General features: G+C 42.1%; 1 long non-coding RNA gene across 1 annotated transcript in view; it reads right to left on the bottom strand.

Moving 5' to 3' along the window:
• The window catches only part of LOC119624864 (uncharacterized), a 292341-nt gene that overhangs the window by 243006 nt on the left and 24845 nt on the right, over positions 1 to 24490 (bottom strand). The window contains exon 2 of the long non-coding RNA XR_012093754.1: positions 15163 to 15261. This is a non-coding gene — a long non-coding RNA (uncharacterized lncRNA). The remainder of the gene's footprint in view (positions 1 to 15162; positions 15262 to 24490) is intronic.

Genomic DNA, 24490 nt, shown 5'->3' with positions numbered 1-24490 from the left:
ATGTATATTGGATTTAAGCATTTGGCTGGGTTCAGTGGTTCATGCCTGTAATCCCAGCACTTTGGGAGGCTGATAGGAGCACATCAATTGAGACCAAGAGTTCGAGACCAGCCTGGTTAACATGGTGAAACTCTATCTCTACTAAAAATACAAAAGTTAGCCAGGTGTGGTGGGGGGTGCCTATAATCCGAGCTACTCGGGAGGTTGAGGCATGAGAATCACTTGAATCCAGGAGGTGGAGGTTGCAGTGAGCCGAGATCACACCACTGCACTCCAGTCTGGGTGACAGAGCGAGACTTTGTTTTTTTTTTTTTTAAAAAAAAAGCATTAGCATTCAAAAGCAAGTTTTTACTTTATTTTTTATTCAATTTCAACCTTGCTTTATTTCAGGAGGTTCCAGTTCTTGGTAAGATGGGTTGAGCACAGTCTACCCTGTCTCTTGCACTGACAGTTTCCACTACAGTTATGAAGCCTGGACAGAACATGACAGCTGCATGGAACAGCTACTTGAGGACTCTCAAAAATAAATAGCAAGAAGATTGGGAAGGCACCCTAAAGTTTAAAGTACCACCAAACCTGGGATGAATTTTTATGTTTTTCTCTTCTGGTATTCTCTAGCCTGAAACCCAGAAAGAAGCACCAGAACACCCAGAGAGCTCCAGGGGAAACCCTTTTTTTGCCTCAAGGTGTGAAAGGCAAACTCCTAACATTCATGTAAGAGAGTGAGTAATTCCCTCCCTTTCTTTCATTCTTTCTGTTTTCTCACACCATGATCCCCAAGCAATTCCACAGCAGCGATGGCAGAGGCCTCCAATAGGAGCCCCACTGGAGGGGGAGGGTCCTGGGGGATCTTCCTTTCTGATCAGTGGAGCTATAATTCCAAAGATGTGAAGTGACTCTCCCTTAATTTTTATTCTTTCTTTATCCTCCCAGCAGTTAGCTCTGGATATGTGTACCAGAGTGGGAAAACTAAAACCTCCGTTCTCTAGCAGAAGAAATCAAAAAGAGACTCCCATGGAACAAGTACCAGCAGGTTGCAAAGAGAGGGGATATCAATAAAGAAACCCCATAAAGTTACTTATGAACTCCGTGGCTTACCGCAAATTTATGTATGTATGGGTCTGGCCCTAATCAACATACCAACAAGTCTAAGAACTAGACATGTAAACAGACATTGCCCAGGTCACAAGCCTACTCCTAAGTGAGGCACATATGAGACAGATATGATTAGAACTGTGAAGCCTTTAGTAATGAAACTAACATCATTTGAAACAAACAAACAAACAAAACAGCCAGGTGTGGCAGTGCAATGCCTGTAATCTCAGCTACTTGGAAGGCTGAGGCAGGAGAATCGCTTGAACCCAGGAGATAGAGGTTGCAGTCAGCCAAGATAGTTTCACTGCACTCCAGCCCGGGTGACAGAGTGAGACGATCTCCAAAAAAAAGAACTATAGCCCAAAGAAGCCAGATTAAAACTTGTAGCCTGAACCTAACCAGGTCAGCTACCTGCTAAGACAAAAATATTTGTGTTTTCAATAGGAGTTGAATAAGACCAAGAGTCTTATAACAGTCAAAATGTGCAGGACACAATGCAAAATTACTCAGCACAGGAAGAACCAGCAAAATCTCAGTTTACATAAGAAAAAACACTCAACAGATAGCAACATCAAGATGACACAGTGTTATGGGCTGAATTGTGTTCCCTCAAAATGTGTATGTTGAAGTGCTAATCACACAAAATTCAACTGTATTTGGAGATATGGCCTTTGAAAAAGTCATTGACTTAAAATGAGTCATTAGGGTGATCTCTAATCCAATATGGTTAGTGTCCTTATAAAAAGAGGAGATTAGAGGACACACAAAAAGGGACACCAAGGATGCACCCACAAATAAAAGACCATGTGAAGACACAGAGAGACAACAGCCACTTACAAACCAACAAGAAAAGTCCCAGGAGAAACAAAACCTGCTAACATTTTAAATTTCTGTTGTTTAAGCCACCATGCCAGTGGCCTTATAATATCAGTGTGTATTACTGTGCTTGGATTTTCCAACAAATCTCAAAGTAGCTATTATATGAATGCCATAACAAGTAATAGTAAATATTCTTGAAACAACTGGGAAAATAGAAAATCTCAACAAATAACTAAAAGATATATAGAAAAATAAAAAAATTTTAGAAATAAAAAATTCAAATAAAAAATAAATAAATAAACTTACTAATTGAGCACAATAGCAGATTGGAAAAGAGAGAAAATTATTACTAAACCAAAAGACAGATCAATAGAAAACATCCCATCCAAAGAACAAAGAGGAAAAAATATTGAACAAAAATTAACAGAACCTCATGGACCCGCTGGGCAATAAAAAGGATCAAAAATTAAGATCACTGGAATCCCATAAAAAGAGAGAGAAGAGTATGGTGTTGAAAACATATTTAAAGAAACAATGACTAACATCTTCCCAAGTGTAGCAAAAGATTAAAACTATAGGTCCAAGAAGTTAAGTAAAAGTCAAACAGAATAAACTCCAAAAAAAATCCACACCCAGGTAATCAAACTGCTGAAAACTAATGACAAAATAAATAAATAAACAAATAAAGCAGAGAGGCTGGGTGCGGTGGCTCACACCTGTAATTCCAGCACTTTGGGAGGCCAAGGCAAGCAGATCACCTGAGGTCAGGAGTTAGACATCAGCCTCGCCAACATGGTGAAACCCCATTTCTACTAAAAATACAAAAATTAGTCAGTCGTGGTGGCAGGTGCCTGTAATTCCAGCTACTCAGGAGGCTGAGGCAGGAGAATTGCTTGAACCCAGGAGGCAGAGGTTGCAGTGAACCAAGATCATGGCACTGTACTCCAGCCTGGGCAACAGCAGGAGACTCCCTCTCAAAATAAATAAATAAATAAATAAATAAATAAATAGAAAGAGAGAGAGAGAAACAAAAGAATGAAAAGAATGAAAGCAGAGAGAAATAATGCACTATCTATGGGGGAACAACTTGAATGACAGATTTCTTATCAGAAACCTTAGAAGATAGAAAATCTGGAGTTCTTACAAATAACACAAAAGCACAAACCATTTTTAAAACTGATTAACTGGCTGGGCTTTGTGGCTCACACCTACCTGTAATCCCAGAATGCTGGGAGGCTAAGGTGGGAGAGTTGCTTGAGCCTAGGAGTTCAAGACCAGCCTGGGCAACATGGCAAGCCCTCATCTCTACAGAAAATTTTTAAAAAATTAGCCTGTGATATGGTCTCGCTATGTCCCCACCCAAATCTCATCTTGATTTCCCATGTGTTGTGAGAGGAACCCAGTGGGAGGTAATTGAATCATGGGGGCAGGTCTTTCCTGTGCTGTTCTCATGATAGTGTCTCACAGATCTAATAGTTAGAGTAAGGGGGAGTTTCCCTGCACAAGCTCTCTCTTCTCTTGTCTGCTGCCATGTGAGACTTGTCTTTCAACTTCCACCATGATTGTGAGACCTCCCCAGCCACATGGAACTGTAAGTCCATTAAAACTCTTTGTTTTGTAAATTTCCCAGTCTCTGGTATGTCTTTATCAGCAACGAGAAAACGGACTAATACAGCCAGGCATGGTGGTGTGCACCTATAAACTCAGCTACTCAGGAAGTTGGGGCATGGGGATGTCTTGAGCCCAGGAATTGGAGGCAGCAACAAACTGTGATCGTATCACTGCACTCCAACTTGGGTGACAGAACAAGGTCCAATCTCAGAAAATAAATAAATAAAACAAAATAAACTGGACTTCATGAAAATCAAAGTCTTTTGCTCCATGAAAGATGTTATTAAGTGAAAAAGCAAGCTATGGACTAGGAGAAAATATCTTCTAATTACCTATCTGACAAAGAACTTATTATGTATATATAATGACCTCTCTAAACTCAATAGCAAGAAAACAAAAACCCAGTTTAAAAATGGGCAAATGAACAGACACTTATTTACAGAAGATACAGGGATGGAAAATATGCATGTGAAAAGATGTTCTACATAATTAACCATTAGAAGAATGCAATTTAAAAGCATAAGATTCCACTACATATATATTAGAATAGCTAAAATAAAAAGTACTAGTAGAACTAAGTGCTAGTGAGGATTTGGAGCAATTGAAACTCTTGCATATTGCTGATCGGAATGGAAAATAATATAGCCAGTTTCTAAATCAGCTTTGTACTTTCTTGCAAAGTTAAACATACAAGTATCATATGATACCATTTCTACTGCTGGGCATTTCCCCTTTGAGAAACGAAAACTTGTATTCACTCAAAAATTTGTACATGAATGTTTATTGCAGCTCTATTTCCCACTGCCAAAAACTGGAAATAACTCCAACATCCTTCTGAAACCAGCTTAATTGTTCCATAGAACTGACGTTCGCAGCTTTTTGAATAAATATAGAAATCGACACTTCTGGTCTCAAAACCTGAAAATTAAATTTGCCTTATCATCTCAGTTTCTTCCTCAGAAAACCAGACCTCAAACAAGAAACTGAGGCACTGAAACTCGCCATATCACTGCATCCAGACAATGAGATGCCAGACCCCTTATCTACCATGTTGTTGTTGTTGTTGTTGTTGTTGTATTTTGTAGAGGTGGGGTCTCAGTGTGTTGCCAGGGCTAGTCTTGAACTCCTGGCCTCAAGTGATCCTCTCACCTTGGCCTCTCAAAATGTTAGAATTACAAGTATGAGCCACTGCACCTGCTTCACATGATTCTCTTACCCTTCCCTATTTCCTGCTTACCAACTTTCTTCCTTATTCCCCCTAATTCCTGTTTACCATCTCCTCTTCCTTATCCCTCCCTAATTCCTGTTTTCTCATATCTAACAACATTTGTTCTCCTACATAGAAACCCCTGATTTTAGTTGACTGGGGAGATGGACTTGAGACTCATCTCCCATATCCTTGGCTGCAGCACCTGAATAAAGCCTTCTTCCCTGGTAACACTCTTTGTCCCAGTGATTAGCTTTCTCTGCAATGAGAAATGAGACCTAGACAAACCCCTGGTATTTTGGTAACGCTTCATTGGTAAGTGGAAAAACAAACCGTGGTATGTTCATACAATGGAATACAACACAACATTAAAAAATAACAAACTATTGATACATGCAACAATTTGGATATATCTCAAAGGAATTATGCCACGTGGGGAAAAAAGTCAATCTCAAAAGATTCCATTTTATATAACATTCTTGAAATGTCAAAACTGTAGTGATGGAGAACAGATCATTGATTGCCAGGGTTTAGAATGGGTGTAAGGTATGTGACTGTAAAGAAGTATCAGGGTCGTTTTGGGAGTGCTGTAGCTGTTCTGTATCCTAATTGTGAAAAGCATACATGTGTTAAGATTCATAGAATCATATACAAAACATTAATTTTTCTGTACAGTAATTTAAGAAAGAAAATTAATAAAATAAAAATATATTATTCTGTTTTATACAATTATTTATTTGATAACATTATTACTTTTCCAAAAATTTGAATTGCCAGATATCAGGTACCCTATTGGAGAAATGACCCTTTGGCAACTTGCCTAGAAATCTCAATTTCAAGGAAAAAAAAAAATGTATCTTCAGTTCCTGTCATTACTTGACCATGAAGGATGCCTTAGATTAAGAAGTCAAAGAAGAAAGATGGGGGCCAAGCCCAGGCTAACATGAAGTAGGGTGGAGGAAGCTCTGTGCAAAGCCAAGTTGTAGAAACAGGTCCAGCCAAGGTGAGTGAGTGTGGACCTTCCAAGAAGAAAGGAATAACTTCCTAAGAGGGAGAACACCAGGCCTAAAGGGAGTTTGAGCTTTTAATCAACAGTTTATTTACCTGAGAGGATCTTTAAAATCTATTTTTTGTTTTTATTTTTTGAGATGGAGTCTTGCTCTATTGCCCAGACTAGAGTGTAATGGCACAGTCATGGCTCACTGCAAGCCCCGCCTCCCAGATTCAAGAGATTCTCGTACCTCAGTCTCCTAAGTAGCCAGGATTACAGGTGTCCACCACCATGCTCAGCTAATTTTTGTATTTTTAGTAGAGACAGGGTTTCACAATGTTGGCCAGGCTGGCATCAGACTCCTACCTCAAGTGATCTGCCTGCTCAGACTCTCAAAGTGCTGGGATTACAGGCATAAGCCACTGCACCCAGCCAAAAAACTGTTTTTTAAAAAAGGAAGAGATTGATCTTTTTAGTTACTAAATTTTTGTTCTACCACTCCACCACACTCCTCAGCATCAGTGGTTAAGAGGGTACCAGAGCAAGATAAAATAAATTCTAAAAAGAGTACTTTTTTTTTTTTTTTACCACCAATACAGATACAGCTAGACTGTATATACAGATTATATATATATAAATATTTGTACATGTATACATATATAATATATATCCCCAAAATATATACTACTATATTTATATTAAAAGTTGACATTTATTAAGAGTTTGTCGTGGCTTTAATATATGCCTGTAAATTCTTTGACACTCTTCCACTCAAAAGGTGGAAGCTAAATCCCTCATTTTGAATGCGGGCTCTTAGTGACTTAGTAACTCACCTTCAACAAAAAGAATGTGGCAGAGCTGATGTTATGAGAAATCAGAGATTACATCATAAAAAGGATTCAGCATCTCTCTCTCTATCTCTCTCTCTCTCTCTGTCTGTCTCTGTCTCTCTCTCATTGCTCTGTCTGGGGTGCAACAGCTGTCAAACCATGAGGGCATCCATTCAGCCCTATGGAGAGGCCCACGTGAAGAGAAAAGAGGTCTACCACCAACAGCCAGCACCATGTGACTGGGCCATATGAGACAGCCACCTTCAACATGGATGATCCAGCTGCCATCAAGCCTTCAAATACTTGTAGGTCCAGCCAATATCTTACTGCAAACTCACAAGAAACTCCAAGCCTAAACAGCCCAGCAAAGCTACTCTTGAATTCCTCAGTCACGGAAACTGTGAAGGATATTACTGCTCTAAGCTACTAAGTTATGCAGCATTAGATAAATAAGTAATACAAAGGCTATATGCATCAGGCTTCAAATACATTGTCAAATTTAGCTCTCATAAAGTAGAGCATCTCATTTTACAGATAAGCAGCCTGCTTCCTGGAAGTTTTGAAAAATTTACCACATGGTCATGGAGTTAATTCATAGCCATGCAGAAATTCAACCTCCAGACATGCCATATAGATCATGTGACTGGATGTCAGGCACTGGGAACATGGTCACGGACACTTTGGGAGTCATGGGAGTGTTTATCAGAGGGAGAGGCTGTTGAGCAGGAGAAGGAAAAACAACATCAAGTTCAGCTAGAAGAAATAAAAAAAGACAAATTAGCAAATTCAGTAGAAACTCTACCTACAAATCAGATTTAACTGGAAGGTAAGGAGTAACATTCTGGGCAAAGAGAAAAGCCAGACAAGGTGAGAAAAAGACAAAACTATGGAATGGTTTGTGTTCTTTTAATCACAAGCAAGAGGGTAACCAAGAACACAATAAGAATCAGCCAAAGTGGAGTAAGTCATTTGTCAAAGCCATACTGCTCATTTTCTATTATTGGTTGCCCTGGTAATAGAACCCCCACTTTATGGTAATGAAATTTAAATGAGAATATCACATGCAAATGAAGTTATGTGATTTTTTTTTTTTTTTTTTTTTTTGGGTGCTGATGGTCACATTTATCTATTTAGCTCCATTTTCTCAGGAATTCTAGGTACAATTTGGGAGGAGTTTTGTCGCAGAAAAAGAATGATACCATGAAAGAGAACATGAAGAATACAGCTCATTCTATTAGCTTGGCCATCCAGAAAGATCTTCTAAGTACTATTGATGTGTTTATTTTCCCCACAACCCTGGTAGGAGTCAGTGTTAAATAATGAATCTTGTAATTTTTCTTGTCTGGCCCATTCTGACTTCATTGATTAAAGGAACCCTGTAAGTCAGGGCTGCAACCAGGCCAACTGATCACTTCCCCAGGGCCCTCGGTAAGGGGTCAGAGTCCTATATATGCTCACTGCCTGGACAGCTCTGCCTACTGTGGCCATTTCTTCACAGACATAGGCTGCCCAGAGAGACTGTATCAGTTTCCTAGGGCTGCTATAACAAACCACCACAAGCTAGTTACCTTAAGCCAAAAGAAATTTATTATCACATAGTTCTGAAGGCTAGAAGTCCAAACCAAGGTGTCGGCAAGGCCATGCTCTCTCTCTGAAGGCTCATGTGGGGAGATCCTTCCCTGGTTCTTCCTAGCTTCTGGTTGCTTACTGGAAATCCTTGGCAATCCTTCGCTTGCCACAGTTATGCTTCAATCTCTGTGTCCTGTGTCATACACCCATCTTCTCTTTGTGTGTCTACATGCCTTCTTATAAGGATACCAGCAATATTAGATTACAGCCCACCCTAATGACCCTATCTTTTTGTTTTGTTTTGTTTTATTATACTTTAAGTTCTAGGGTACATGTGCACAACGTGCAGGTTTGTTACCTATGCATACATGTGCCATGTTGGTGTGCTGCACCCATTAATTCGTCATTTACATTAGGTATATCTCTTAATGCTATCCCTCCCCGCTCCCCCCACCCCCTGGCAGGTCCCAGTGTTTGATGTTCCCCTTCCTGTGTCGACGCGTTCTCATTGTTCAATTCCCACCTATGAGTGAGAACATGAGGTGTTTGGTTTTTTGTCCTTGCGATAGTTTGCTGAGAATGATGGTTTCCGGTTTCATCCATGTCCCTACAAAGGACACGAACTCATCCTTTTTTATGGCTGCATAGTATTCCATGTGTATATGTGCCACATTTTCTTAATCCAGTCTATCATTGATGGACATTTGGGTTGGTTCCAAGTCTTTGCTATTGTGAATAGTGCCACACTAAACATACGTGTGCATGTGTCTTTATAGCAGCATGATTTATAATCCTTTGGGTATATACCCAGTAATGGGATTGCTGGGTCAAATGGTATTTCTAGTTCTAGATCCTGGAGGAATCGCCACACTGTCTTCCACAATGGTTGAACTAGTTTACAGTCCCACCAATAGTGTAAAAGTGTTCCTATTTCTCCATATCCTCTCCAGCACCCGTTGTTTCCTGACTTTTTAATGATCGCCATTCTAACTGGTGTAAGATGGCATATCATTGTGGTTTTGATTTGCATTTCTCTGATGGCCAGTGATGATGAGCATTTTTTCATGTGTCCGTTGCCTGCATAAATGTCTTCTTTTGAGAAGTGTCTGTTCATATCCTTCGCCCACTTTTTGATGGAGTTGTTTGTTTTTTCCTTGTGAATTTGCTTGAGTTCTTTGTAGATGCTGGATATTAGCCCTCTGTCAGATGAGTAGATTCCAAAAATTTTTCCCATTTTGTAGGTTACCTGTTCACTCTGATGGTAGTTTCTTTTGCTGTGCAGAAGCTCTTTAGTTTAATTAGATCCCATTTGTCAATTTTGGCTTTTGTTGCCATTGCTTTTGGTGTTTTAGACATGAAGTCCTTGCCCATGCCTATGTCCTGAATGGTATTGCCTAGGTTTACCTAGTTAAGACCTTATCTTAACTTGATTACATCTGCAAGGATCCTTTTAAAGAGTAAGATCACATTCTGAGGTACGGGGGGCTAGAATTTTCAAAATAAGAATATTCAAAATAAGAATATTTTGGAGGGTGTAATGGTTAATTTTATATGTCAACTTGACTGGGTTAAGGGATGGCTAGATAGCTGGTAAAACATTATTTCTGGGTGTGTCTGTGAGGATTATTTCCAGAAGAGACTAGCATTTGAATCAGTAGGTTGAGTAAAAATATCCACTCTCACCAATGTGGGCAGGCACTATCCAATCCATTGACGGCCTGGATATAACAAAAAGGTGAAAGAAGGGTGAATTCTCTCTCTCTGAACTGGGACATGCATCTTCTTCTGCCCTCGAACATTGGAGCTCCTAGTTCTCTGGCATTTGGGCTTGGATTTAATGCCATCAGTTTTCCTGGTTTTCCGGTTTCCAGACAGCATATAATGGGACTTCTCGGCTTCCATAATTGCATATATATATATATATGGCAGAAGAGCCCAGAGTCAACAGAGATGGCAGAAATGGGCAAAAGAAAAAATGACCCCGAAACAAACCACTTGCAGTCTTCACAATGCCCCAGTTAATCTAAGATATAAGATGCTGGGCTAAAAGTGTGAAGACTTGGCTTTCCATTACCCTGCTGCAGACTGTGTGTGAGCTTTCTGTGTTGTGCACCTGAGCACCTAGCAGTGACCTTCAAATGAATGTCCCTTCAACACACAGTAGCTCATGGGTAACTTGTGCTTTGGTGAGCCATTCCCTCTGCTCAGCACTTTCACCAACACAAGACACAACTACTCCCTAGATAAGCTCTGGGTCCAAGATATATCTTCCAGGACGCCATAATCACATCTGCAACTCAACCTTCAGGGTAAAGAATGGGCAAAAGAAATATGTGAATACATTCACAAATACATAGGGACAAGATAAATGTGTGAACATTTCCACAAATACTTGGGGGCAATCTGGAAATGGCATGAAACACTCCATGGTCCAAAATTCAGTTTCATGATAATACCCAGCAGCCAACTACTTGGAGACAATCTGCAAATAGCACACATCACTCCTGGTCACATTCCACAGTCCAGAATTCAGATGCATGGTCATGCCCCAGCGGCCAAGGAGAATGAGAAACGAGGTTTCTAGCTGTGTAGCCATGTGTCCAGCTAAAAGTCTGGAATTCTATTCTTTAAAAATTCCATTATTTTAAAAAATTAAATTCTGTCATTAAAAGAGGAGAATGGATTTTGGAGGAAAACTTATCTCTCCCATACTCTATACATATTTTGCTAAAATGGTAACTTTTTTCTTTGCAGTCATCCTGAAAACACTACTTTATAACATTTACATAGTTTTCAGCCATCTAGTTGTATAAAAGCTTATATTATCATTTTCCTATTGCTGGATATTTATAATATTCACTTTTTCACGTTATAAATAATGCCTTAAAGAAGAAACACATTCATCTCTGTGCGCGTCTCTGTTAATCTCCTTATGGGAATCTCTTAAAAGGCTTTTTTGAGAGTCCATGACCAGGTCTGTGATACAGGAACCACATTAGCCTGAAGAACTGCTGTTCCAGGTCTCTCTTTGAGAGAAGTGAAACTTTCATAGTCTTAGTGCATTCTGACTATCTTTCCAGGCCATTCTGCTTTGGCCAGTTCCTCTAGGCCCTCAGCTGGATATCAGAGGCAGGGTACTAGGGAGATAATTTTTTTTTATAGCCAGATGTGATATTAGTAAAAGCATGCCATTACTGGATGTTTTCAGAGGTTTGACCTGAGGGTTTGCCTTGAAATTGTGTCCCAGGCATCTCCAGGTTATGTGTATGTACAATTTTTACTCATTAACTCTATTTGCACACCTATTTACAACTTGCAAGGTACTTAACCACACAGGATCTCATTGGCTGTATCCAACAGTGATTTTTTCTAAAACACAAATCTGATACTACCAGTTTTATGGCTTAAACCATTTGAAATATCCACACACCTGCGGATTAAAGTCCAAATTCATAAACATAATTCATAAATCTCCATGACTGCCATACCAATTAGCTTATTACTGCAAATAAACAAACACCCCCACCACTCCCACCCCACACACAAAAGCTTCATGGATTAAAATAATACCCTTTTATTTAGCTCATAATACCATAAATCAGCAATTCGGGCTCGGTTCAGCTGGACAGTTCTTATGCTAAGCTCAGTTGGGCTCACTCCTGCATCCATGGTCAATTGCAGGTCAGCTAGACAACTCTATTTCTGAAAATAACTGATTGTAGGCTGGGATGACCAAGAAACTGAGGCAAGTGTCTCTTACCATCCAGCAGACTACCTTGGACTTATAAAAATGTCAGTGTCGGGGTGAAAGAGTAGCAAGAATCTCCCATGTGAAAGCATTTTTCTTTTCTTTCTGTTTCTTTTTATACAGAGTCATACTCTGTCACCCAGGCTGGAGTGCAGTAGCGCTCACTGCAACCTCCACCTCCTGGGTTCAAGCGATTCTCCTGTCTCAGTCTCCAGAGTAGCTGGGAATACAGGCACACACCACATGCCCAGCTAATTTTTTATTTTTAATAGAGATGGGGTATCACCATGTTGGCCAGGATGGTCTCAATCTCTTGACCTCATGATCGACCTGCCTCGGCCTCCCAAAGTGCTGGGATTACAGGCATGAGCCACTGCACCTGGCTTTCTTTTTTTTTTTTTTTTTTTTTTTTTGAGAGAGTCTCACTTTGTTGCCCAGGCTGGAGTGTAATGGTGCCATCTTGGCTCACTGCAACCTCCACCTCCCAGGTTCAAGTGATTCTCCTGCCTCAGCCTCCCAAGTAGCTGGGACTGCAGAAGCGTACCACCATGCCTGTCTAATTTTTGTATTTTCAGTAGAAATGGGGTTTTACCATGTTGGCCATGTTGGTCTTGAACCCCTGACCTCAGGTGATCCGCCTGCCTCAGCCTCCCAAACTGCTGGGATTACAGGCATGAGCCACCTCACCCAGTCTGCAAGCATTTTTCAAGTGTCTTCTTGCATTATGTTTGCTAATTTCTCAATGGCCAGAGCAGGTCCTATAGCCAACTCAGATTGAAGGGATGAAATGAGAAAGCAGACTTTCCCTGACGATGAAAGGGAAAAAACAATTGTGGCTATTTTTGCTATCTACAATGACTTCTTTCTCCAGTCGCATCTCCTTGTGTCTCCACCTCAATACTCTGCTCCAACTAAACAGAACTGCTTACAGTGCCCCTACCCTATCTTGTTCTTTCAGGCCTCCAGCCTTTTGCCCATGCTAATGCCTTGCCTACTAGGTTTCTATCACTATTCAGCTCCAAGTAAGTCCCATCCTAGATATCCCTTCCTCCAGGAAGCCTTGCTTCTCTCACCTCTAGCAGGGCTGATATTCCTCTTCTGTGCTCTTATCCTTCCCCTTATAGCCCATACCATGCTCTGTTACAAATGTCTGTTTTCTTGTCCATTTTTCCAAAAAGACTATAAGGTTCTTGAGAGCAATACTTGTTTCCTATTGCATACTTGGTACCTAGTGCCATACAATAGGAGCAAATAGCTATTTGTTGGTCAGCTGATGAACCGCTTATGAGGGAGTGAAAGAAACAGAGGTAAGAAAACCTTTTGCAAATCGATAGGAACCATATATATCACAGTAATAGAAACTCAGAGTAAGAAGGAACTTTTTTTTTTGAGACGGAGTCTCGCTCTGTCGCCCAGACTGGAGTGCAGTGGCACGATCTCAGCTCACTGCAAGCTCCGCCTCCCGGGTTCATGCCATTCTCCTGCCTCAGCCTCCCAAGTAGCTGGGACTACAGGAACCGCCACCACATCTGGTTAATCTTTTAAATTTTTAGTAGAGACGGGGTTTCACCGTGTTAGCCAGGATGGTCTCAATCTCCTGACCTTGTGATCCACCCGCCTTGGCCTCCCAAAGTGCTGGGATTACAGGCGTGAGCCACTGCGCCTGGCCAAGGAGGAACTTTTTATCTTATCCATGCATAATTCCTTGGAAGAACATGGTTAAAAATTTCCTCTCAGTCCATTGGTCACAGCTGTAGGTACGGAAAACAACGCATGCCCTCATAGAGCTCATTCTATCTCCAAACTCTTTTTAGGCTTAATACTCTCTTTCTTCACTGAACCCAAATCTTCCCAGTAACTTACACCTATTGTCCAAGGCCTGCTGTCTGGAGCCTCGAGGTTAAAGTGCAATCCTTTTTCTTCTCACATCAGGCCTTCTCACACCTAATCTAACTCCTGTCCCTCTTAGCGTGTGTCTTCACAGCCCTCACCAACCCGGTGGCCTTCTTATGGCCACACCAAATGTGTCTTGGTTTCTCTTGGAAATAAGATCGGGAGCTGGACAGGATATTCCCTTGCGCTTGAGAGATGAGCTTCTCAGTAAACTAGCAGTCAAGACTGTAATGGCACCAGCAAAGGTTACTGCCGAGAATTGTAGCTCCCGCTGAAATGGAACTCACCCACGAATCACACCATTAATACAACTTTTCTAAAAAGGTTAAACTCTACACAGGTATTGATATGAGGAAAATTCCACCTGAGTCTTTTTACCTGTTCTTATCATTTGTATCCCAGTCAAGGCCCCCAAAACGCTCAACACTGCTAGATTTCAAATATCTCTAGCAAAAAACAGCAAGAGATACTGAGGTGTATTTCATCATGAATGGACCATACACTTTGGAATGAACCAAAACTGCACTGCAGAGCTAGTTCCAAAATGTACTAAGTATGTGCATTAGGAAGGGAGTTAACCTCTTTAGGGCAGGCAGTTCCTCATCAGCCTCCAGAGTTACTATTAGGACTACACGTGTCTAACTCGAGCTGACACTTAAATTTCAAGCTTGTCATGTGTCAAGCTAGGTACTTATACATATGCTATGCATTTTAACATGCACCTACCTTTATGAAGAAAATTTAATTAATATGTACATTTTATATTATATAAGAGGACATGGAGGCTCTGAATTTTGAAGTTATTTGCCCAACGCCACAGAACTAGCAGGTAGCAACACTGGGCCATGAACCCAAGTCTTTTGCACCCGGTGAACCCTCTAGAAAAGTTGGTACTTACATTCCTACCTTGAAAAGCAGAGACACAGGTGATTCCTAAGTCACCCATGTTACTAATGATGACTAATGTGAGCTGCCATCGTTCTGTGGCCTCAGGGTTTACACGGTCACTGTGATCTGCAGTAAAGGCCTGGCAAGAATACTAGGCTCAGTACAACACTGCCAATCTCTTGGGGGTTAGCAGTGGTGCCCAATTTTGCTGCTATATTAGCTCACTTTCCCAGAGATACATTAGAAAGCAGGAAAAGAAAGAAAGAAAGAAAGAAAGAAAGAAAGAAAGAAAGAAAGAAAGAAAGAAAGAAAGAAAGAAAGAAAGAAAGAAAGAAAGAAAGAAAGAGAAAAGAAAGAAAAGAAACCCTACCCCAATGTGTTATTTTGCTAACAGCCTTAACTTTGCAATAAATAAAGACTGCAAATGGGAAGAAAATGCATAAAATGAAAATAAGCTGAGTGAATCATGGCACGTGGTTTGTACAGTATATAAATATTCATGTTAAATTACCTTTTCCTCCAACTCCATGGTTCTCCTGTGTGCACTTAGGGCTGAGTGGTTTCGGTAGGCCTTAGTTACCTACACAAATGTGGTGACTTTCGTGAGAGCCTGAGGAGTAAATAACGACTATTAGCACAAGCCTGAATAATGTCTAATCCCACTGAAAGCCCTGGATGCTCAAGCACCCCTCTCCATTTGGCAAGGGAACAGTAATCCATCTCTTGGTCTTTCCTAGTCAACGGAAACTGAGCTGAGGGAGAAAAGAGAGGGGAAAATCCTTAATCTTAGCAACAGCGAGATCTGGTATTTTAGCTGTGGAGCTTAAAGGGAAAAAAAAAAACAAAAAAAACCAAAAAGCCTTGTTGAAAAGTTCAACTCTAGGTAACCAGGTTCTGAAAGCCTCTTTTGTATGAGTAGAGAGGTGGGTTGTGTGAGCAAAGAGGAACGAGGGTCACGCTGGGGTTGCTTGCCTGCCTGGCAGCAACATCGTTCCCTTCCTGTTGAGGAGGAACAGGGCAGGGTTGCTAAGGACTGTCACAGCTCACAGCTCGACTGCATGGGAAGGCCCAGAGACAGGAGCCTGCCCACGGCTCAGCTGGCCCCAGGGGCCAACATTCCTTCCCTGATTCTGCTCTGGCCTCCCAGTGACCTTAGGTTAAACTGCAGTCAAGTCCATTGCTGGTAACATTTATCACCCCTCTGTGCAGCCTTCAGCCGCTTCCCACCCAAGGCAACATTGTAAATGTGAGTTATTGGAATTTCCTTACATCAGCACAGAGAGATGTGCTGGCGTCTTACTCCCCAAGCGATCCCAGTTTATCTCTACCTAGGAAAAGGAACATCAGCATGTGCGTGGTGTGGTGTGCATGTGATTGTATGTTCTATCTGTGGTGAAGCAATTTTCTGCATGTAAAAAGGATCCTATATAAATTGTCTTATATATAACAGCAAGATGACTAAGTGTTAAGCCTGGCTTTCTCTTATACCTCTTCAAATTTGTTAAAATGCCATTTTCTTCAAATAAGAATATATAGTTCATAAAGCTAAAAGTTTCCGAGTATAGCTTTGGGTGTTTATTTCAGCTAATCCAATAAGCATTTCTTAAAGACATACTATGAGGCAGGTATTGCACCTGGAGCTAATACCAACATGACTAGTGTGGAGGGAAGAAAAACACAGACTCTTCAGGTGGACCAGGTTCGAATCCTGGCTGTGCCACCTGCACCTTTGAGACCTTAGGTAAAAAGCTAAAACTCTTTTCTTCTTCTTTTTGAGACAAGGTCTCGCTCTGTCGCTCAGCCTGGAGTACAGTGGTGCAATCTCAGCTCATTGCAATCTCTGCCTCCCAGACCCAAGTGATTCTCCAACCTCAGCCTCACAAGTAGCTGGGACTACAGGTGTGCACCACCATGTCCAGCTAATTTTTCTATTTTTGTAAAGATAGGGTTTCACTATGTTGCCCAGGCTAAACGCTAAAACTTTGGATGTCTCAGTTTCTGTATCCTTAAAGTGGAGGTAACAGTACAGATGTGAGGATTCAATGAGATGGTATGTATAGAAAGCAGAGTGACACAGTGACTGGCACCGGGAAGCTCTATACATGTGTCTGCTCAGATGCTGCCTGCAGAGAGGGTTCAGCCTAACTGGGAGCCTGTGGGCAGATCCCAGCATCACAGTGTGATGAGCTCTTTAATTGAGATATGAACACAACTTTACAGAATGACAGACAAAGGAGAAACGAGAGGGAAGATTTGATGGCAACAGACAGGCGGGAAGGCAGCTTTTCAGAGAGAGGATCAGCAGGAGCTGTGCATGGAATGGGGAACCTAGAGGACATTTTCAGAGATGTGCTTCGCCATGGCACTTGAGTGTAGAAGAACCGGGAACTGTCTATTTTCTGCTGGTGTTGATTTAGTAAGTCAGAGAATCCTGTGAACTACCCCTATTATGGGTGCATTAATGGATGCTTTTAAAATAAAGTAAAATAAAATAAAAGGGGTTTCAAGAGGAAGAGCCATTTATTGAGCATCCACTAGCCTTTTGCATATGTAATTTTCTTTTTCTTATCTCACCGTAACAAACAAGGAAACTGAAGATCAAAGAGATGACGCAGCTCATCCAAGTTCATATTAATAAGAGGTGGGACTAGGTGGCAACCCTATCTGGACTAATGGGACCAAAGGCTGTGCTTGTCTCCTTTGCCATGCTGCCTCCCACTGAAGCCTTTCAACTCAATATGTTCCCTGCCCTGTCTTCTCTGGCCATTTTCTTCCACGTCCCTTGGCTAGAGGACCACGGGGTTATCTATCTGAAGCATCTCTCTTCCTCCCATTCTTTCTGCTCTCTTGACCCCCCTTTTTATTCCCCATGGCAATCCAGACAGCCTCCCAGCCCAGAAAATATATACAGGCAGTAGGAAGGCAAGTTACCTTCTTCATGCAAAAAGACCCATGTGTTTCATGTCATTTTTAATCCGTGGAATATTTTTGTGAATATTTACAATTTACAGAAATTCAGGTAATATGACTTCCTCATGGTCACGCAGAAAGTAAAGAGCAGAAACATAACCATGTGGAAAGTCTGTTAATACCAAGGTCGGGAGTGACCTGTTTCTAAAATATCAGCCCCCATGGTGCTAACAGCTCATGTCTACACCCCACACATAACTGCATCTTGGCACTTGGAGGCCCCATTTCCTGTCCCTCCAATAACCCAAAGAACCCTTACTCTTTTGAGAACACTTACATTGGTAAATAGTAGCTTAAAAGACATTTTCTTCATAACAGCATGTTCACATGCTAACAGGAAAGACAAGAAAAGATGGTACAGGTGAAAGACGTGGAAAAGAGTGGAAGAAATATTTGAGCATTTCTCAAGAGAGGAGAAACAAACTTCATTTTCTTTCTTTCTTTCTTTATGTTTTGAGACAGTCTCACTCTGTTGCCCAGGCTGGAGTGCAATGGCCCAAAGACAACTCACTGCAGCCTCGGCCTCCCAAGGCTCAGGTGTTCCTCCCGCCTCAGCCCCTGCGTAGCTGGGACTTCACGTGCACACCACCACACCCAGCTAATTTTTCTAATTTTTGTGGGGTTTTTTTGTAGACAGGGTTTCATCTTATTGCCCAGGTTGTCTCAAACTCCTGAGCTCAAACAATCCACCCACCTTAGCCTCCCAAAGTGCCTGGGATTACAGGCATGAGCCACCACACCCAGCCACCAACGTAATTTTATTTGGATACCAAAAGAAGCACAAACTTTTCATTACCTGGGTTTGTGTGGGGGCCACATGTGTGGCCCTCTGTTGTTCCATTTAAGTCCTGTTTCGTGTCCTTAACCCTAAAGTATTGGCAACTCACTTACATCCAACAAACAGCAATGCTAATAGTCACAGCTAACTTTCATGAAATACTTGGTGACAGGAAATGTGCTAAGCCCTTAATGTCATTACATTATTTAATCAGCTCAGCAAGGCTATGAGTTGGTTTGTGCTGGATGTCTTCCATTTGCCCTCCACAGCCATTTCCACCCTTTTCCATTTGTCACATTCTACCCTAGGAGGCTGCTCTGTGCAGACTGTATCACCTGCTCCCATGCCCTCTGGCTTCTTGTTGGGTTTGGCCAGCAGGGAGCTTCAGGAGAGCAGGATTTTGGAGATAGAAAGTAAAATAAGGTCATATTTCTTCTCTGTAAGGTCATTTCTGACAAAAGCCATGGCTTTTCTCAAAGAGGGCTTTTCTAAGTACCTCTTCTCTTCTCTGGGTTCCTATAATTTCTATCTCCCCTCTTAGATATTGGCTTAGAGAAAGTCACAGATCTGCTGCTCTAACCCTGGGTATCTCACTATCTTTCGTGGTTTTCTAAACCACTTCCACACATTTATAATTTGTTACTATTTCCTATTGGGATTCTGATATATAGGTACTATTATTATACCCATTTTACAGGCAAGTCAGGGAAATAAAGTAACTTGTGTGAGGCCCCACAGCTAGTTAGCAGCAAAGCTGGATTTCAAAGCCAGATTCGTCAAAATCCAGAGCTCAAGTTCTTAGCTGCTTCACTGAGCAGCAAAAAACCGTTCTGAACAAGGCAGACAAGCTGGGAGGCCTGGGAGCTGCATCCTTGAGGGACTCCTCATGGAAAAGTACAGTGGGCAGAACTAAACGGTGTGGGTGGTTTGCTGCCACTGTCCATGCCCACCTGTCAACCTGTTGATAAGGCAGATGGAAGGAGGAGAGGAAAGACGGACATCTTCATTGAGCCTGCTGTCCTCTCATCCTGGAGTCAGCCTATGTTGTTGGGACAGAACATCTGCTGGGCACCAAGAGGCTGTGAGGAGCTGTCAGATCTCACCCACATTGAAATCCTGTTTGGAAATGCATTCCAAGGCCCCAGAGGCTTTTCTCTAATTGCCCTGGCTGAGCCTAGAGGTGGTGCCATTGAGACAAAGCCTTACTTAAAACAACCAAACATACCAAGGGCAGACAGTGGTTGACTTTATTTCAAAAGAAAAATCCAAGATACTTAAGTTCCCCAAATATCTATCTTTTTTCACAAGACACCAAGAGAATCCACAGCAGGAAATAAATAACAATGTGGCTTGCATCTGAGCTGGACTGACCTCTGCATATTGGCTTTTGACTTCCACTTTGGGAAGCTGAATGATCTTTATTCAATGCTGGGACACTGAGGCTTCTTCCACAGTGAGAAATTTATCATCTCAGGCTTTAGATTAAGTGAAAGAGAATATTTTAGCTAAAATAGTTACATACATTTCCATAAATGATTTTCCTGTAAAATAGGAAGAGGTCTACTTCTTCTGCTTAAAGGAAAACAGATTTTAGGCAAGGCCTTTCAACAGTGCCTTCTTCCAAACAGTTCTGTTACCTCTTGTCTCTTTCTTAGAGTCCCCTGCACTAGAAAGTAAGGTCCTTGTAGGTGGATCATGTGTCTCTTTCATCTCCACATCCCTGGCCCAGCACACAGCACTCAATGTATATTGCAGGATGAACAGACACATTGATGTCCCCAGAGGACCCTGGGAGAGCTGCCGTCAGAGAGTGCATTATGCAATTATATGTTGACTCAAAGACAGATTCCATATTTCATTTAATCTTAAAAACCCCATATTTGAAACATCATAACTGCTCAAAATATGTGTTGGAGGAAATTGGAAACAGAGGATGTAGCAAAAAATAATAATAATAATAAATAAATAAAGCTTCATTAACTATTGCCCTCCTGTCTTCCTGTATTGCTTGGAGATACTTTGGCAGCAATTTGGGTTGGTATTACAGGATAACACCCACCGTATGCTTCAGTTATTCCAACAAGAGCTGCATTCCACAAGGGAGTTGCCCCATGGAGAAGACAATGGAGAAGGGGCTGTTAAGCAAGATGCTGGTTGAACTGATCACAGGCCCAGCAACTTCTTCCATCTCCAAAGTCAGCTTTTGGTTAACTTTAAGATTGCAGCTCAAGTGTCCTTTCCTCTAGGAACTTTCTTTGACCCTCCAAGAGAGGCCAAGTTTTCCTTCCTTCTGAGCACTTTACTCCAATTGTAATTACATATTCATTAGTGTGACTCTTTGGCGAATGCCTGACTCTCCTGAAAGTTCCATTTATCAGTTCCATTTATCTGCTGTGTTCATTATTCCATTCCTAGGACCAAGTATGACATCATAGAGTCAGGTGTTCTGTAAATCAGTGTCGAATGAATAAATCAGTGATGAATGAATGAATAAATTTTCAGTGTCTGCTAAATCATACTGAGTCACACCCTTGTTCTTGGTCCACTGTTCTTCCCCTAATACTAGCCATTTTAAATGGATGGTGTGGGTGTGTGTGTGGGGTGGGGGGTGTGTGTGTGTATTGTTGTTGTTCTTTTTTTTTTTCCGTGCAGCAATCATTCTCATTCCACCCCCACATCTGTTTCCATGGGCACTATACCTACAGGTTGACCTATCCCACACCCTGGCCACCTCATAAAAGAAAACCATAAACACTAAACTGACAATTTTTAAATGTACTTTTTGTAGAAAACCTCTTTTAATAATCTACATCCAAAAATGATGGTATATCCATACACTGGGATATTAATGATTTTTTTAAATGAGCTAGCAAGCCAGGAAGACATGAAGGAGCCTTAAATGCATATTGTTAAGTGAAAGAAGCCAGTGTGAAAAGCCTATATGCTAAGTAATTGCAATTATATAATTCTCTAGAAAAGGCAAAACTGACTGCTCCTAGAGGCCCAGCCTCTGTGGCTCCACTGTGGCTGTTACCTGCAGGTATTGGGAGATCCACAGCTAAGATGCCTGGACCCCCTGGAAGCCTAGAAATGGAACCATTGACATTTATGGACATAGAATTGTCTCTGGAGGAGTGGCAATGCCTGGACACTGCACAGCGGAATTCATATGGAAATGTGATGTTAGTGGACTACAGAAACCTAGTCTTCCTGTGTATTGCTGTCTCTAAGCCATACCTGATCACCTGTCTAGAGCCAAAAAAAAAAAAAAAAAAAAAAAAAAAGAGCCTTGGAGTATGAAGGGACATGAGACGGTAGCCAAAGCCCCACTAGATGGGAGCAAAAGTGAATACAACAGACGACACAGATGAGAAGTCCAAAGGTCAAGAAGAAAGCCAGTCCTTAAAATGTGATTTGGGAAACTGTGTTCCAAAGAAAATAATGTCTGGGAAGCCTGAGTTTTTTTATATTGCTTTCTCATAGGGCATCTTCTGTCTTATGCTTTTAAATTCTCTAAGGATTCTACTTTCCCTTTGGTGATCTTCTTTCAAGTTTACAGTGAGAGCCAAAAGTCTTCTCCATGGCATAAAAGAGACTGCACAATCGGACTGCTTTTCCGTTGTTTTGGGGAAAACACAAATATCTGCATACTTTTGAGAAACTCTAGGTTGAACTATTTTTTACATTATCTTTTTGCATCATGTCTGAAATGTGTGAGTAGTGATTTCTGTTCCATTGGTTGTTTTTTTGTATATTTTTTGAACATTCCATCCTGTTTGCATTACTATAGTCTTTAAATATAGTTTGAAATTATAAAATAAATAAATAAATAGCAAAACTATGGAGACAGGAAGAAATCAGTGGTTGCCAGGAGCTGATAGAGAAGGAGGAAGGAGTGAATAGGCCAAGCGCACGACATTTGTAGGGCAGTAAAACTATTCTGTATGATACTATGATGATGGATACATAGCTTTATGTGTTTGTCAAAACTCAGAGAATGTACATTAAGAGTGAATACTAATGTAAACTATAACCCTCGAGTTTTTTTGTTTTTTGTTTGTTTGTTTTGTTTTGTTTTTAAGATGGAGTCTCACCCAGACTGGAGGGTAGTGGCCAAAAATCTCAGCTCACTGCAACCTCTGCCTCCCAGGTTCAAAGATGTCAGGCTGGGTGTGGTGGCTCATGCCTGTAATCCCAGCACTTTGGGAGGCCGAGGCAGGTGGACCACCTGAGGCCGGAAGTTCAAGACTAGCAAAGGCCAACATGGCAAAACCCCGTCTTTACTAAAAATACAAAAATTAGCTGGATGTGGTAGCGCAGGGCTGTAGTCCCAGCTACTTGGGAAGCTAAGGCACAAGAATCACTTGAATCCATCCTTGCTCCCAGAGCTCCCAAGATGGTGGCGGCTGCTCCCAACATGGTGGCAAGCCTCTTGTTCTCTGACCTGTGGTTCTTGGCCTCACGGATTCCAAGGAATGGAACCCTGGGCTATGTGGTGAGTATTATAGCTCTATTAGAAGTCATGGGTCATGAAAGAGAACCATGGAATCCAGCGACTAGTGTTCAGCTCGATCAGGACGAACCCGGGCACTTAGCCGTGCAGGAACAATGGCAAGCCTTTAGCCCGATCGGGAGCAGCAATGGGCATCTCACTGGATCAGGAGCACAGCAGACACCCTGCTGGACCCAGAGGGGTGGAAGTCAGCAGGGGGTCTGCCATGGTGGCAAACAGCAGTGGTGGACAGCAAGCGAAAGCTCAGCTTGAGTGGTAACAAACACAGACCAGAAGAGCGTGCAGTTTCAAGATTTAACAGAGTGAAAACAGATCTCCCATACAAAGGGAGGGGACCCAAAGAGGGTAGCCACTGCTGGCTCGCACACCTGGGTTTATATCCGATCATTGTCCCTCCCCTTGTGCTCTCAGGCGATAGATGATTGGCTATTTGTTTACCTCCCGTTTTTGCCTAATTAGCATTTTAGTGAGCTCTCTGTACTACCTGATTGGTCAGGTGTGAGCTAAGTTGCAAGCCCCATGTTTAAAGGTGGATGTGGTCACCTTCCCAGCGAGGCTTAGGGATTCTTAGTTGGCCTAGGAAATCCAGCTACTCCTGTCTCTCAGAGGCATGCTGGGCTGGGCGTGGTGGCTCACGCCTGTAATCCCAGCACTTTGGGAGGCCGAGGTGGGTAGATCACCTGAGGCCAGAAGTTCAAGACTAGCAAAGGCCAACATGGCAAAACCCCGTCTTTACTAAAAATGCAAAAATTAGCTGGATGTGGTAGCGTATGCCTGTAGTCCCAGCTACTTAGGAGGGTGAGGCACAAGATTCACTTGAACCTGGAGGCAGAGGCTGCAGTGAACCGAGGTAGTGCCACTGCACTCCAGGCTGGGTGACAGAGCAAGACTCCATCTCCGGAAAAAAAAAAAAAAAAAAAAAAAAAACAGGGATGCCAGTATGCCAGTTGAAGTAGGAGTGCTGTCCTAATCCATTCACTTACTTTTGCACCCACAGACACATCTCAGATTCCACTTTCCTCTTCCCAGGTCCCCAAGACACCACTGAGGACCAGTAGGAATGCAAGCCCCAGTTGTGTAGGGAGGAGGAAGCCAGAATTCTGAATTGGGAATAGGTGAAGTCAGATTGCCTTAATCTTCCAAAGTCACAGACAAGACCCCTCAGCCATCCTGCTGATAATTACACCCTCATTGTCATCAAAGAACCCAAGTAGAACTCACTAACCCCTTGAAGGCAAACCACAGCCTGTTAACTAACAGTGGTGGCCCCACAATTACTGGCAAGTGTTTGCTGGGCAGAAGAGTGCCAGTGAAATGCTGCAGGGCATCAAGGCAGAGAAGAGCCGGCTCCACCAATTAAGGGTGTGCTTCTGAGCAGTCGCTGTGTCTTGGAGAGTTTCTGAAATAAGCCTAGGCACACCAGCACAGGCCCCTGGGAAGAGACAGCAAGCAGCCTCTCTCTGGCAGCAGGGAGCCAAGGGGCACAGCATCGCCATGGCTACCTCTCAGAGCCTGCCTCAAAGCCTTTCAGGAACCTCTGCTATTTATGGAATTGGATCACATTCCCCAAGGCCAGCA

Source organism: Chlorocebus sabaeus, chromosome 8, assembly GCF_047675955.1.
Source record: "Chlorocebus sabaeus isolate Y175 chromosome 8, mChlSab1.0.hap1, whole genome shotgun sequence".
In the NCBI taxonomy this organism is placed as follows: Eukaryota; Metazoa; Chordata; class Mammalia; order Primates; family Cercopithecidae; genus Chlorocebus; species Chlorocebus sabaeus.
Note: the sequence above shows the minus strand (reverse complement) of the source record. Positions and strands in the feature narration are given on the sequence as shown.